This window comes from Symphalangus syndactylus, chromosome 4, assembly GCF_028878055.3.
Source record: "Symphalangus syndactylus isolate Jambi chromosome 4, NHGRI_mSymSyn1-v2.1_pri, whole genome shotgun sequence".
NCBI lineage: Eukaryota > Metazoa > Chordata > Mammalia > Primates > Hylobatidae > Symphalangus > Symphalangus syndactylus.
The window spans coordinates 150069436-150081618 of record NC_072426.2 but is presented as its reverse complement, the minus strand read 5'-3'; the positions used below and the strand labels follow the sequence as shown (position 1 = coordinate 150081618).

At 36.3% G+C, this 12183-nt stretch overlaps 1 protein-coding gene across 2 annotated transcripts in view; it reads left to right on the top strand.

Annotated features, from left to right (window-relative positions):
• Window positions 1–12183, top strand: part of VEGFC (vascular endothelial growth factor C) — a 479792-nt gene that overhangs the window by 292803 nt on the left and 174806 nt on the right. The gene's annotated exons all lie outside the window — the stretch shown is intronic.

The following is a 12183-nucleotide window of genomic DNA, read 5'->3' as shown; positions in this document are numbered from 1 at the left end:
ACTTCTTTTGTGCTTTAATATTTTGTTTTGCGTTGTTTGGAGTCTTTTTTGTTTGTTTTCATGTAAGAATATCTGTGAATCGTGACAATTGACACAAATTTAGAATTTCAATAGATAAATTTAATTATACAGTTTTGAGTTTTAGAAACCTTAGAGTGGATTACAAAGAAACAAAATAAAAGTCCTGTTAACTTTTTGACATTTATCAAAACTCAAACTCCATTCTACTGCAAGCTCACAATCCAACGTGTATATCATTAAGAGGACAAGCAGGATATCTGAGACCATAAGCATTTTTTATGGTTTATTACATTTAAAAATAGCCTTTCACATTCTACCATATTTAGTGGGGATGTTCAACTAAAATCAACTGAAGAAAAATTTAAGTCCTTTTGCAAACAGAAAACTGAGAACTGAAATGGTAACACAGAATACCAAGAATTGACATTGCCCAGTTATTTGTGCAATCTAATCACTACCACCCTAATAACAACTCTAACCCTGTTTCTTTCAAATGTACCTGTTAAAAATCAGTAACAATTTGACTCTTATTCCATTTGTTCCTCTATCCCCAGTGTCTTCTGAGTATAAATTTGAGTTTTTAATGTTACCAGTGAGCTCTACTTGGAAGAAATGTGAAATTTATTTAAAAGTTGTATATTTAGAGTGGTTCACTATGTTTTAGGGGTATAGTCAAGACAATCCTAAACAAAAAGAACAAAGCTAGAGGCATCATGCCACCTGACTTCAAACTATACTACAAGGCTACAGTAACCAAAACAGCATGGTACTTGTACCAAAACAGATATATAGACCAATGGAGCAGAACAGAGGCCTCAGAAATAACACCACACATCTACAATCATCTGATCTTTGACAAACCTAACAAAAACAATCAATGGGGAAAGGATTCCCTATTTAATAAATGGTGGTGGGAAAACTGGCTAGCCATATGCAGAAAACATAAACTGGACCCATTCCATACACCTTACACAAAAATTAACTCGAGATTCATGTAAGGCTTAAACATAAAACCTAAAACCACAAAAACCCTAGAAGAAAACCTAGGCAATACCATTCAGGGCATAGGCATGGGCAAAGACTTCATGACTAAAACACCAAAAGCAATTGCAACAAAAGCCAAAATTGACAAATGGGATCTAATTAAACTAGAGAGCTTCTGCACAGCAAAAGAAACTATCATCAGAATGAACAGGCAACAGACAGAATGGGAGAAAATTTTTGCCATCTATCCATCTGACAAAGGTCTAATATCCAGACTCTACAAGGAACTTAAACGAATTTACAAGAAAACAAACAACCCCATCAAAAAGTGGGTGAAGGACATGAACAGACATTTCTTAAAAGAAGACATTTATGCGGCCAATAAACATGAAAAAAGCTCTTCATCACTGGTCATTAGAGAAATGCAAATCAAAACTGCAATGAGTTACCATCTCACACCAGTTAGAATGGTGATCATTAAAAAGTTAGGAAACAACAGATGCTGGCAAGGATGTGGAGAAATAGGAACACTTTTACACTGTTGGTGGGAATGTATATTATTAGTTCAACCATTGTGGAAGACAGTGTAGCAATTCCTCAAGGATCTAGAACCAGAAATTCCATTTGACCTAGCAATCCCGTTGCTGGTATATACCCAAAGGATTATAAATCATTCTACTATCAAGACACATACACACTTATGTTTATTGCAGCACTGTTTACAATAGCAAAGACTTGGAACCAACCCAAATGCCCATCAATGATAGACTGGACAAAGAAAATGTGGCACATATATACCATGGAATACTATGCAGCTATAAAAAAAGAATGAGATCATGTGCTTTGCAGGGACATGGATGAAGCTGAAAACCATCATCCTCAGCAAACTAACACAGGGACCGAAAACCAAACACCACATGTTCTCACTCATAAGTGGGAGTTGAACAAGGAGAACACATGGACACAGGGAGGGGAACATCACACAACGGGTCCTGTCAGAGGGTGGTGGGGAAGGGGATGGAGAGCATTAGGACAAATACCTCATGCATGTGGGGCTTAAAACCTAGATGGCGAGTTGATAGGTATAGCAGACCACCATGGCACATGTATAACTATGTAACAAACCTGCACATTCTGCATGTGTCCCAGAACTTAAAGTAAAATTAAAAAAGAAAAGAAAATGTGAATAAAGCTATGCACCCCTCTCTCTTCTGAAAAAATGCTCTTAAATGCAAAAATAATGCATACCATTTCAATAAATCGATGGATTTATTGAAAGGGACTTCCCAATGGTAAGATCTCAGGTCAAAAACTCATGAGTTGTATGGTTCTTATGAACATACGTTGCTAGTACTCTACAATTTTTGCCTATCGTAGAGTATATGAATATGGAACTTGACTGTCAGTGGATGTATAGAAACATAACTTCCTTTATACTATTTTTCCCCACTATTGAATATTTTTGATTTGTCTCTCTTACTTATTTTAAATGCCTCAATCATGTTTGTGTTTTTTACTTTATAAATAATATTTATTTTAAAGGGATTTTTAAAAATATGTTATCATCAATAGAAGGCAGTAAATCCCTATATAAATTTAGTGATTATTCATTTTAATTATTAATCGGGAAGTAGAAGAAAAGGGAAAACAGGGATAAGACCTAGACATTCACAACCTATAACTAAATATAAATAAAGTGCATCAATCAATAAGTAGAGATATAACAAATACTGTCTTTGTAGACTACTCCTCCTCTTTTCATCTTCGAGATAGTAGAGTGCCCCGGAATTCATTTCTCTCTCACCCATCTCTATTTAGACTCTAAGTAATTTTATCCAAGTTAAATTTTAAATGCCATCTGTACATTGGCATCTCATAAATTATTATCTGCAGTCCCCAGCTCTCTTCTGAAGTTCGTACTGACTTATATAAATATCTACTAGAATTCACTTAAATGTCTAACAGACATTTCCTGTCTGAAATCCAAATTCTATTTTCTCTTTTAAAACCCTCTCCTTCCACGGTTTTCCCCATCTCATTAATAAAAGCATTTTCAGTTGCTTAGGTCAAGAGCCTTGGTGTCTCACTACAATTCACCAGAAGAAAGCTGTAGTCTTTACCTACAAAATGTACGTACGCTCTGACCAGTTGTCCCTCCCACAGCCCTGGCAACCTGGTTTAAACTACGATTATGTCATCTGGATAACGGGGATGCAAAACTTCTCACCTAGATTATGATGATGCAAACTTCTCAGCTGGCCTGCCTGCCTGCTTTACCTTTCCCACTCATTCTCCACAGAGTGGCCAGAGTAATGTATTTAAATGTTAAAAATGTGTTGTAGCTCAAAAATTTTTCATTGGCATAATGTTAAATCAAAAGGCGTAGTGGTTTATAAGAGAGCCTGCATGATATGACCTACTGATAATTATCTGATTTGCTTCTACTACTTCCACTACAATGCCTTCCTGCCCACTCTGCCCAGCTGGCCTCCTTCGTGTTCCCTGAAAACACCAAGGTGACTCTGCTGTGAGGCCCCTTCTCCTAATGCTGGTTCTACCTAAATGGCTCTTTCCCCAGATACATGATGTATTCCCACTTTTCTTCAGGTTCTGTATAAAATATAACCTTATCAGCAAATCCTTTCTTCATAACCCTATATAAAATAATAGCTTTCCACTCACTCTGCACTCTACTTTTTCTATCTTGCTTTATTTTTAAATCACTGTCTCAAATATACTATTTATCTATATATACAACCACATATGTACATACACACACACATATATATAAACTGAGTGTCCCCCGGAAATACAAATGGAAAGAAAGAAGAGATTTCTGGTTGAATTTGTTTTGTTTGCTATTTTATTTGCAATGCTTAGGACAGTACCTAATTCCTGGTGCTTTCTCAATAAGTAGTTGTTTAATGATGGAGTGACTTTGAGTTTGGTGTGGAGAACATAGTTTAGGGAAGTGAAAGCACAAGGAAAGTGCTAGAAAGCTATTGTTGTGATGCAGGTCATCGATGATGGCAGCTTAGACTAGTATGGCAGCAAGGAAGATGGGTTAACTAGCCAAGTTTAAGATGTCTATTTAAGTACAGCCAATAGTATTTGGTGGTATATTAAATTTAGAAGTAGAAAGAAGAGAAGCAGTATCAGGTAATGATCAGATCTATGGCTAGAGGGAAATTAAGATGGGCATAGTAGAGGAAAATGAGGTTGTCAGGAGTTGGGGGAATCACATGTCCTGTCTTGGATATTTTAGATGACTATTAAACATCAATGTGAAAATGTCAGGTATGCAGTTTGATATCTGTCTGAGGTTAAGGGAGGGCTAACGGATTGAAGATAACATCAGGTATAATCCACCTAAGTGGATTTCCAAGCTGTAGGACTAGATGGGCTTTTCCAAGGAATGAGCGTATTTAGAGAAAGAGACCAAAGAACAGTCCTCGGGGCAGTCCAACACTTACTGATACGGCAGTGTAGTTGGAAGCAGCAAAAGAGACAAAGAAAGAATGACCAGTGAGGCAGGAGGTAATTTCACAAAAGCTAAAAGAAAAAAAGGATTCTCAAGAAAAAAATGTAAAACTGTGTGAAAAAGATTGATAGAACGGGCTGGGCCTGGTGGCTTATGCCTGCAAACCCAGAACTCTAGGAGGCTGAGGCAGGTGGATCACTTGAGCGCAGGAGTTTGAGACCAGCCTGGACAACATGGCAAAACTCTGTCTCTACCAAAACAAAACAGAAAACAGCCAGGTGTGGTGGTGCACACCTATGGTCCCAGCTACTCAGGAGGCTGAGGCAGGAGGATCACTTGGGCTCAGGAGGCAGAGGTTGTGGTGAGCTGAGATTGTGCCACTGCAGGCCAGTCTGGGCGACAGAGTGAGACCCAGTCTCAAAAATTAAAAAAAAAAAAATAGAATGATAGAATTAATTTATCTGTCTTCATAAAGTTCATGATAGATTTAACTTGACCAGTGGATTTGGTAGTGGGGACATTAGATTAACAATTGTCTGATAACTTCTATTTTCCAGGAAAATATGAAGTGAGATCATCAGCTAAGAGTTGAGGTTGCACAGATGCTATTGGGGGAGGTGAAGATATTTCTCTTATTGCAAGAAATGAGAAAAATTTACTAGCAAAATATGAAATGTGATACCCCTTCCAATTCTAGAATTCAATATTTATCTCATTTTTCAAAGAATTCCACAAACACTAAATCATATAAGATATTAAACAAAGGGAGATAACAGTTGCAGATAACTAGGAAACACTTTACGATAGAGTGAAGATTTGTCAGTTAATAAATATGTGACCTTGGATAATTCATTTTATCTCTCTAAGCCTCAGTTTGGATATCGGATATCTCGGTAAGGATTGTAAAGATTAGTGAAATACAGTACAGGTAAAGTTTCAATGCATGTAACCAACATTTGTTGAAGAACTTCTGAGTAAATCATTGTCAATACATAAAATGAAATATTCCTATATAGGAGACAGAAGACTCAGAATGTGCTTGTTATTCAAAAATCTGGAAAGCAGTTTTATTTTATTAATTAATTAATTAATTTATTTATTTATTTGAGATAGAGTCTCACTCTGTCGCAACTTCCGCCTTCTGGATTCAAGCGATTCTCGTGCCTCAGCCTCCTAAGTTAGCTGGGATTACAGGCATGTGCCACCACACCTGGCTAATTTTTGTATTTTAGTAGAGAGGGGTTTCACCACATTGGCCAGTCTGGTTTGAACTCCTGTCCTCAAGTGATCTGCTCGCCTCGGCCTCCCAAAGTGCTGGGATTACAAGTGTGAGCCACCGTGCCTGGCCTGGAAAGCAATTTTAAAACATGTAGTCCAGCAGTTTAAAGTCTTTAATGAGTAAGAACAGCAAGAAAAGGCATATCATTATCAACCTAATACATTTTTATTAAGCTTCTACAATGCATTAAGTTCTTTGTAAACACAAAGTTAGAAGAAATGAATACACTACAAGCAAACAATTATACATCTAAAGAAATGCTGTGAGAGCTACAGCATTGTTTAAAAATGCTTTTGTTACAGCAAAAACAGACATTGCACATGTTTTGATATAAATATGATCTCCAACATTTTGACTTAAAAAGAAAAAGTTCTATGAACAAATTATTTTGTTTTCATGACATGAACAAATTCATCAGAGTGATTCTTTAATGGATTGACCAGTTGGTTGGCAATGTGAAAACAGAGCCTTGCCCAGACCATAAAATAAATTGCCAAATCAATCAACTCAGCAAAAACAAAATGAAACAAACTAGTAAAAATTTCCAAATGGATGGGTGGAACTCCCCACTTTTCAATCTGTTGCTTTGGAACCACAGGCATACGCTGTATGTATCTTTTTGATATTTTAAACTATGTCTTACTTCCATTTAATTAGGGATGCTTTATAGAAGACAGGTTTTATTTTTGATGAAAATTTCTCTGATGCATTAAACAAAGAAAACAAGTTGCAGAAGCTACAAGGATGACTGAAAAGATATAAAGACAGAAAAAAAGTTGAAGGAAATCATCATCTTTTTCTCTAAAATTTACTTAGTTGGGGTTCATTGAGTGCAGAGGAAAGAGGCCAAAATAATAAGAGCAAATTGAATAGGAAAAGAATTCTGGAGATGAGATTCTGGGGCTTACTGTATAGGATTGGCAGGGATCACAGCAAAGTTCTGAGGCAAGAGAATTAGTCAAATTTTTTTGATAATGATTCAGTCTACTAAACAGCAGTAGCTAAAATAAGCCCAGTTTTTATACTTAGAAGTTGTTTTATTATTTTTTCCTAGTTTATTACCTAAAAAGTGCTACTTCTAAAGTTACAACTATTATTCACTTAACACTGTTGATAACTTTAAAAAGAAAAATAAGTTTGGTTAAAATGGATTTATTGTAGTTTAAGATCCAATTATTTAGATGGAAAAATTAAAGTGGAGACTAGGGAAGAGAGTGTAAGGAAAACAGACCTGAACTGACAATCAGTAATTCTAGAAAAACTCATGAGAAGAGACTGAACAGGAGAGATTAAAGGAAATTAGATCTCCCTGTGAAAGTGTCTTTCCCTTTTAGCTAATAAAAATAGCCTTTAAAACGATTTTATTTAAAACTTGAGCTTCCCCAGCTGAGCAGCTTGACTTTACATCATCTTACATTCATTAACTTTATAAAATCTGGGGAAAGGTATGCCCCGAAAACAATTAGTTTAACTCCACTAAACAGAAGGTAACTGAGCTAATGAAACCTTGTCACTGAGAACAGATTCTGAACTAAGGTTGTTTGCTGTGGTTGTTTTGTTTTTCTCTAACAAAATAACTTTTATGAAAAATAATAAAAAGTATAATTTAAAAATATATCTTAAATATACAGACTTGGCATGTTGATTAAGGGAACTGAATTTGTCTCCCTGTTAAAACTAACAGTAAGTGGTGATTTCACAATCTTGGGAAATTAGGATCTTTCTCTAAGAAACTGAATGAATTTACCCAAAAAGATTGCAAATGCAAGTCAATTTCATTTTCTTTTCTGCCTCAGACAAGTTTCTGCTAATCCTTCTATAGTGACAAAGCACTGCTGGTTTTATACTAGATGCCAGTTACTGACAATATTTGAGATTTACAAGAAATGGTCTGGGAACTGTGTCATCATATGGAATCCCCTTTCAAAACTATATTTGTGAAAACAAGCTGTGATTCCTTAATCAGAAGGTCCCTTAATTTAAAACAAAGTAAGACCTTGGCCTTCCACATCTGCTCAATGTTACTCACCAATACATGTCTTAGAGCTAAAGTACTGAGCACCAGACTTATTGACAACACAGCTCTAGGATGGGTGCTCATGAAAAGGATCAACCACGATCCATTCCATGAGCCAATGTGGGATCAATGTGACTGGCATCTAACTGACAGGGCTTAAAGGTAGACTTTGTGATATGAAAAAAGCACATAAATTAAAGCACAAATGATGCTTATTGGACAGTAGTTACTTCTCCTGGAAGAAAGTATAAACGCAGAAACCATAACTTGTGTTTCCATAATTGGTTCTATTCTTTGTTACCTCCAAAACATTTTTGCAACCTGCTATCATATTAGGGTACTCACAGAAAAGCTTTCATGTTACTTTCTTTTCTCCCAAAACATACAATGGCTGCCTCCTGCTTTCCATATTGATTACATTCTACTGCTGGATCACTAATTTGGATCGTAAGCGCCAACACCTGAGATCGCAAATTCAAACTCCTACTTCCTGACCACACCACTACCCCATCTACCTCTCTCATTTAGTAAATCTCACAACTACTGTTCTTCCATGTTTTTTTAACTTTTAAGTTTAGGGGTACATGTGCAGATTTGTTACATAGGTAAACTTGTGTCATAGAGGTTTGTTGTACAGATTATTTCATTGCCCAGGTATTAAGACTAATACCTATTAGTTATATTTCCTTATCCTCTCCCTCATCCCACCCTTCACACTTTGATAGGCCCCAGTGTCTCTTGTTGGCCTCTATGTGTCCATGTGTTCTCATCTTTTAGCTCCCACTTATAAGTGAGAACATGTGGTATTTGGTTTTCTGTTCCTGCACTAGTTTGCTAAGGAAGATGGCCTTCAGCTCCATCTGTGTTCCTGCAAAGGACATGATCTTGTTCGTTTTTATGGCTGCGTAGTATTCCATGTTGTATGTGTACCACATTTCTTTTATCCAGTCTACCATTGATGGGCATTTAGGTTGATTTCATTTATTTGCCATTGTGAATTGTGCTGCAGTGAACATATGCATGCATGTGTCTTTATGATAGAGTAATTTATATTACATTGGGTATATATCCAGTAATGGGATTGCTGGGTTGAACGGTAGTTCTGTTTTTAGGTCTTTGAGAAATCACCTCACTGTTTTCCATGATAGTTGAACTAATTCGCACTCCTACCAACAGTGTGTAAGCATTCCTTTTTCTCTACAACCTTGACAGTACCTGTTATTTTTTGGCTTTTTAGCAATAGCCATTCTGACAGGTGTGAGATAATATCTCACTGTCATTTTGATTTGCATTTCTCTAATGGTCAGTGATGTTGAGCTTTTCTTCATATACTTCTTGGCCATATGTATGTTATCTTTTGAAAAGTGTCTGTTCATGTCCTTTGCCCAATTTTTAGTAGGGTCATTTTTTCTTATAAATTTGTTTAAGTTTGTTATAGATGTTAGATATTAGACCTTTCTCAGATGCATAGTTTGCAAAAATTTTCTCCTATTTTGTAGGTTGTCTGTTTACTCTGTTGATGGCTTCTTTTGCTGTGCAGAAGCTCTTTAGTTTATGTATATTTCATTTATCAATTTTTGTTTTGTTGCAGTTGGTTTTTGGCATCTTTGTCGTGAAATTTTTGCCTATTCCCATGTCTAGAATGGTGTTGCTTAGGTTGTTTTCCAGGGTTTTTACAGTTTCAGGTTTTACATTTCAGTCTTTAATCCATCTCATCTTAATTTTTGTATACGGTGTAAGGTAGGGGTCCAGTTTCAATCTTCTGCATTTGGCTAGCCAGTTGTCCCAACACCATTTATTGAATAGAGAGTCCTTTCTCCATTGCTTTTTTTGTCAGCTTTGTTCTTCCACATATTTAAAAAATCTAGATGCTTTATTGTTTCCCTATAGATGAATCCTCTTCTAGGAATCCCTTAACTTCTATGAATTATCAATTTAAGCACTTTCTTGACTGGTTCCTTAATATTTTTGTTCTATTTGTCCTTTGTGGGATCACCTGAAAAACCCGTATCTGGACCTATACATATATCTGTGTTACCTACACTTACAACTGATATGGATGGCACTATGGGTTGGGCTTATTCAATGCCTATTTCTAATTCTTTTTTCCCTTTTCTACCTCTGATATCAGAACTGAAATTTTTAAATGTTCACTTTCCTAGATTCTCTCACATCTATGAGTTTCATATGACACAACTCTGGCCAGTTAAATATAATAGGAAATTTCTGCAAAAGCTTTTGCTTTTTGTTTGTTAGTTTGTTTGGGTTTGTTGTTGTTTTCACTTTCTGGGATCTGGCAGAAAGCTTTTGCTTTTTCGATTTAAAAAATAGTCTATACCTCCTTTCCTTCTTCTTTATTTAAATGCACACATGAACCTTGGAGTTGTAGCAGCCATTTTTTTTTTTTTTTTTGAGACGGAGCTTCGCTCTTGTTGCCCAGGCTGGAGTGCAATGCCAGGTTCAAGCTATTCTCCTGCCTCAGCCTCCCGAGTAGCTGGGATTACAGGCATGTGCCGCCATACCTGGCTAATTTTTGTATTTTTAGTAGAGATGGGGTTTCTCCATGTTGGTCCCCCAAAGTGCTGGGATTACAGGCATGAGCCACCGTGCCTGGCTCATGTTTTAACTATGAGGAAATGGCCTAAGAAATCACGAAGACATCATCCCAACTTTACTGAGATATGGAACCTGCTCTTGCAGCCACCACAGATAGAATTCTTAGTATATAAGGAAAAATAAACTATTCTTTAAGCCACAGTAATTTGTTTCTGTTACCTGAAGAAGAAAGCATCTAACTGATACTTCTGGGCTGTTGAACTATATTGTAAAAAAAAAATAAAAATAAATTCCTATGCTCTTTCTACCCCTACCCTTTCCACGCCCTGGTAACTATCTTTCTATACTCTCTAGTTCTATGAGATAAATTCTTTTAGATTCCACATATGAATGAGGTCATGTGGTATTTGTCTCTCTGTGCCTGGCTTATTTCACTTAACGTATTGCTCTTCTGGTTTATCCATTTCACCACATGTGACAGGATTTCATTCCATTTTTAATGGCTAAATGATGTTCAATTGTGTATCTACCACATTTTCTTTATTTATTCATCAACCTAGGTATTGTTGAACACCTAGGGTGGTTCCATATCTTGGCTATTGTGACTACTGCTGCAATAAACATGGGAGTACAGTTATCTCTTTGACAAAATGATTTTTGGATCATTTTGGGTCCAGTAGTAGAATTGCAGAATTTTATGGTAGTTCTATTTTTAGAGGGACATCCATAATCAGACTCCATAATGGCTAATATTTAATTTACATTCCCACCAACAATGTATAAGAGTTCCCCTTTCTCCACATCTATGCCATTATTTGTTATTTTTTGTATTTTTGGTAGTAGCCGTTTGATATGATTTGGCTCTGTGTTCCCACCCAAATCTCATCTCTAATTGTAATTCCTAGATATCCAGAAAGGGACATGTAATCCCCATGTGTTGAAGGAGGGAAGTGATTGGATTATGGGGGCAGCTTCCCCCATGCTGTTCTCATGAGAGTGAGTGAATTCTAACAAGATCTGATGGTTTTATAAACAACAGTTTTCCTGCGCTCACACACACTTCCTCTTGCCTGCCCCATGTAAGATATACCTGCTTCCCCTTCTGCCATGATTGTAAGTTTCCTGAGGCTTCCACAGCCATGCAAAACTGTGAGTCAATTAAACCTCTTTCGTTTATAAATTACCCAGTATTGGGTAGTATCTTTATGGTGGGCTAATATACCATTCTAACTGGGGTGAAGTGATATTTCATTGTGGTTTTGATTTGCATTTGTCTAATGGTTTGAGATGTTGAGCATTTTTTCAAATACCTGTTGATCACTTATCTTCTATACCTAATTTGTTGACAGTTTTTATCAGGAAGGGATGTTGAATTTTCTCAAATGCTTTTTCTGCATCTATTAAAATGATCATATGGTTTTTCCCCTTCATTCCATTAATATGACATATTATATTTATTGATTTGTGTATGTTGAACCATCCTTGCATCCATGGGATGAATCCTACCCGATCACGATGAATGATCATTTTAATGTGCTGTTGAATTCAGGTGGCTGGCATTTTGTTGCAGATTTGGCATCTATATTCATTAGGGATATTGGTCTATAGTTTTCTTTTTTTGTTTGGTCCTTGTCTGGTTTTGGTATTAGAGTATTGCTGGCCTCATTGAAGAAATTTGGAAGTATTCCCAAGTCATTAATTTTACGGAATTGTTTGAGTAGATTGGTATTAGTTCTTCTTTAAATGTTTAGTAAAATTCAAAAGTGATGCCATAGGGTCCTGAGCTCTTCTTTCATTGGGGATTTTTATTACTGATTTCATGTTGTTACTCATTATTGGTCTGCT